The following is a 4,928-nucleotide window of genomic DNA, read 5'->3' as shown; positions in this document are numbered from 1 at the left end:
GGGTGCTATCATCTCGAAAGTGAACAATGAGTCCAGGAGCTCACTTCCACCCACCATCAAACCAACATGTCTGTTGGCTGGAAACGGAATATGGAAGACTGGCTTTGTTCCTCAATCTTTAAATGGGACAGATCCACCCACAAACCATGGGCTGCCAACCCTCCCTTTGTCATGACCAGTGAACTCCAATTCACACTTTCAAATCCACCTCATTGGTCACCTCTTCCTGGGAGCCTTCCTGAACTCCCCTAGCAATTTACTTCCTCCTCTGGGCTCTGGATAGAGTTGTTTCTGCATTAATCATATGGTGTCACATTCACTTTTTTGCTTCTCAGATTTCCCTTTCTTGCTGTGATCGCTAAGCCTTAATAAATTTTACTGAGTTGAATAATTGAATTGTGTATTAAATAAGGTAATAGCCTGGTGACCTTATCCACAGGGAGCATGTGATGTTCTGTAACTTCCGCAAATCTACTTCTCTCTAATAACACTTAACAAGGTGACATCTCTTTTGATTCTCAGCTGTTTCTCATGCCACTCCCTATACTTTGAGAATCTCCCTGGATGCCCCTCTTTCTCGAGGGTCTGCTCAGGGTCATTTGCCCAAACTCCCTCTTCCTTTGCATTGACTTCTCCAGGGCCTGTTCTTCCTGCCCATTGATTTACCTGGGACCCTCCAGATACCTCAGAGGGATCAAAGAAATGGTGGTCTTCCAAAGGGAAGAGGTTGGGGTCTAGGATTGTTTTTCTTCCCAGGAGGTTCTTTGGTTCGTGTGTAAATTTGCCTACTTTCCCACAGCAACCTGCGGCTGCGTACAAGAGGCGTGGTACGGGCGCGTCAGCCTTGGAGGGCCACTCAGTGTCTGTCCCCCTTCCCTGCAGGGCAGCAGTGACCTACTTGACTTACAGGGTGGGGCTAAAGTAAGTTTACTGTTGTACATATGGAAATAATACAGTAATTAATAAATAATAATACAGAAATAAACTCTGTGTTTCACATGTTCATAACTACAAACCTACTTTTGCCCCACCCTGTAAGCCCCCCCAAAAATTAACCCCTGCATAGGAAGTCCCGCCCCACAGTGGCTGGTAAAATTTTCAGTGGCCTCTACATCTAGGACATCTAAGACAAATGAGTTGGGTTTCTGCCCACAAAGAGCTGCTACTTCCGTGGGGGAGAAATCTGGCCTTTCTGCTTGCCCCTGCCTCACCCGCATGTTGCCACATGGAGGTCTTCTGCCCCTTAGAGCCACAGGGATAGGAACAGACCCTTTGGCCTGTACCTTTTGGGGATCAGTGGCTCTGTCACATGACAACTGTTGTCAGGGCATCTCTAGTAAGGGATTGCCACAGAGCCATCCTTGCCCTATCCTGATGCCTCTGGCTCCAAGGGCTCCTCACCAAAGGCAGAAACTGAGAACAAATAGCACCCCTTCTCTGGGGCTCACAGATGGCTAATGAATTAATGACACCTGGCCACACAAAGAGCTGGTTGGCCAGGTACTCATAGACAAGGGTTTGGGGGAGCTGGGCCAAGGAGTTACATCCTCCTCAGTGAACAAACAGCCCAGTGACAGGTGATTTCCAGAATTAGTAAGGTGGTCACATTATAAGGTATAAACGTGTCAAATCACTATATGGTACACCTGAGACCAATGTAACTAAGATAAGATTGTATGCCAACTACACTGAAATAAAAAAATTCTGTCCCTTAGTCACACTGGCTGTATTTTAAGCTCAACGGCATCAGAGTGTTACACAGCAAGCACAAAATAGTTCTTCCAGACGCCATCATGGAAAGTGTATTAGACAGTGTTGTTTTAGGATCAATAATATGAGCTTGTGGCCAGCCTCCCAGCCATCCTGCTTGTGCCCATGTGGGCACTTTCTTCTCCCCAGGCCAGTGAGGGATCCATTTCTGTAAGTTGTGACTTACTATGGCCTTTCCAGAAAACCACATTTCAAGAGGACATCCAAATGAACAGCAAAGCCCTGATAACAGAATTCGGGGTTCAGTGCCTAAGGAAAGACCCCCAAAGGAAATGGAAAACAGGATGGAAAGTGATTTGCTTATATTGAGGGGTGGGGTATGGTATGAACTCTGCTGCCTATGAGGCAAGTTCCTATCATGCCAGGCTCGGCCTTGAGCCCTCTTTTCTTTTCCAGAAAGGACACCCTCTGGTGAGCAGCTCCACCCTGGGCAAACCTGGGCCTGGTTCTAAGGGAAATGGCCTTGACTTCCCTCCTTCTTACCCAGAGGTCCCTCCTCTGGCCTGCTCCTGGGTTCTGAGTCCCGAACTGAGAGCTCTGTCTCCAAGGAGCTTTCAGAAAGGCAGCACCACCCCATCTTCTGTAGGTCACTGTGCCCTCTGGGGGAGGGGTGCTGAAGCACATGTTAACTCTGAAAGCGTTTCTCCAGAGCCAGGCATTGGTGAGGTTCAGGCAGGCTCTTTGTGTTTGGTGAGGGCATTCAGAACCCACAGAACAAGCCAGGCAGGTGGCTTTTGCTGACCACAAGCCCTGCCCTCCTGCTACCTATGCCAATCTGGACCAGCCAATGGGAGAAGGCTCTGCCTCTCGGCCTCCAGCCAATCAGCAGGCAAGGTGTGTACATGCTCAGTCTCAGCCTGGCTGGGCCCTTTCCTGTGTGTAGCCAGGATAGAGGACCTGAGGTAAGAGTCATGCCTTAGGTTGGTCTTGACCCCAACAGTGCCCAGACTCTACCAGGTAGGCCCTGCCAGTGGGGTGAGCATGGTTCCAGATCCTTCCTCCTCAAGCCAAGCCCCATGGCCTAGCAGGACCCCACAGAGCTGGGGCCAAATGGTGGGCTCTACTCACCATTCCTCAAACCATTCCCCAGCCTGCCACAGTTCTCCTTGAATCTGCCCTTTTCCTTCCAGCAGGGAATAATGAAAGTGAACTTGCCATTTTCCTGAATGGGCATATTTTATGGCTGACTCAGACTCTTCTAGAGCTAGTGTCAGTGGGAACTAGGTGAAATTGCAGCACAAAGAGGAAGAAAAGTGTTCTTATTCTCCAAGATGAAACTCCAAAGTACATTTTGAGCATGAAAACCTATCTGAATGATTCCTCCTTCCTTAAACAAACAAAGAAACCTGGAATCTGAGAAAAATCACATAGTCACCATAGTGTCATTAAAAATGACAGCATGTTTCTATTTCTCAAGATTTTGCATTGTACAGCGTGGTGAGGGAAAGCGGGAATACCTCTTGATTCCAGGATGTCAAGTTCTAAGCTTGCTGTTGTTCAATGTGTTTTTCAATTAGATGAACAATGGGAGAAATTACAGATTGATTTTATTCCCCCCTTCACCTTTACATGCCCTCACAGCACCTCATAATGACAAGACCCAGGCCTCAACCTTGCTTCTTAAGTTCCACCCAGGTTGAACTTGAACTTTTCTTTAGAAGAGAGGAGGTGGAGAAAGAAAGGAGGAGAGGGGGTGGCGAGAGATAAGGGGCCCTTTGCAGAGGTGGGTCAAGCAAGCAGCACCAGCAAATATTATACCTGGAAGTGACCTCCAGGGACAAGGTGTCCAGAGGTTCTCAAGCCTTGTATTTATCTACTTATCTAGCTATGTATCAACCTACCTCCCTGTCTATCATCACCTTAAATAGCAGGACATCCTCTTTTTTTCCTGTGACATCTTAAGCAAAAGAATAATCTAAAAGTGATAAAGTGATGCCTTGCAGAGCCCCATGCCTTGCCTTCCTCCGATCCTCCTCCTTCTGAGCACCCCAGTCTCCTCGATATACCAGCTGCAAACCAGAGATGTAACCCGACTCCTGAACAGGCTGATGAGGAAACCTAGGTACAGAGACGGGAATGAAGTCACTGGAGAAGAGTTGAAAGTTTTGTCCGAGATGACATGGTAAACACCTAGCAGATGTGGACCTAGAAACTTGAGAATGAAGTAAAGCGGGGGGTGGGGGGCACGGATAGTGGAAGTGGTGGTGACACAGCTGACCATGCGATGGCCTTGAGCACTGTCACCTTGTGGGTTGTACAGAGCATGGTCCCAGGAGGCTAGAGACCCTACAGGCTCCCTATGTCCCCTCCCTGCTCCAGGCTGGCTGCTCCGATTCTCGTGTCCCTCTTCAGCTTAAGGTATAATGGAGATAACTCCACACAGGGATGATTACAAAGCACACATTGGAATCAGGGACAAAAGGAACAAATACAAATGTCAGGATCTTCAGAAAGCCTTCCCCTCATTAGTTTAGAGCACCATCGCAAATATGTTACATCCGATTCTCCGCTCTCCCTGCACACCCATGACAGGCATTGCTAATCAATCACAGCACCTTTCCCTGCTGAGCCTAGGTACAACCTCAAAGAGATACAACCTCTAAATCATTTTCAACAGAGCACTCCAGGAAGCCATCACCAATTAATCAAGAACTGTCCCTTAGGAGGAGATCTCTTTGCTCTTCCTGGTTTGTGGCCATGAAGCCAAACTCGTTGTCTCTTGTCCCCTGGCATGATGGCCACACACTTTGACAGCCTGCACCTTGGCAGAGAAGCCTGAAATGGGATTTTTAGACTCCCTTTCCCTGTACAGGTCAAGGGATAGTCCGCCAATGAGAGGTGCTCCTGCAAGAAATGGAGTGGAAGGTGAAGAAGAATTGGCCATTCTCCGGCAGTAGCTGCAGCTGGACGCCTGGGCAAAACTCAGTCTCTTGAGAGTTGCATGCTCTGGTGTCTTGGGCTGCGGAGGTTGGTGGTGGCAGCAACTGCTAAGACTGCTGGGTCCTTTGCAGCTTCCGGGTGAGCTCCAGTCAATCACCCGCCTCTGGAAGCTGCCAGCCTGACCTTTGCTCCCCCAGCCTTTCCAGCATTCATGCAAGTCTCCAGTTCCCTGTATTAGAACCCTTCCTACTTGGAATACCTAGCATGGCTTTGGTTTT

Source organism: Pteronotus mesoamericanus, unplaced genomic scaffold (assembly GCF_021234165.1).
Source record: "Pteronotus mesoamericanus isolate MK-2021 breed Mesoamerican mustached bat unplaced genomic scaffold, CSHL_Meso_final contig_657, whole genome shotgun sequence".
Classification (NCBI taxonomy): Eukaryota; Metazoa; Chordata; class Mammalia; order Chiroptera; family Mormoopidae; genus Pteronotus; species Pteronotus mesoamericanus.
Note: the sequence above shows the minus strand (reverse complement) of the source record.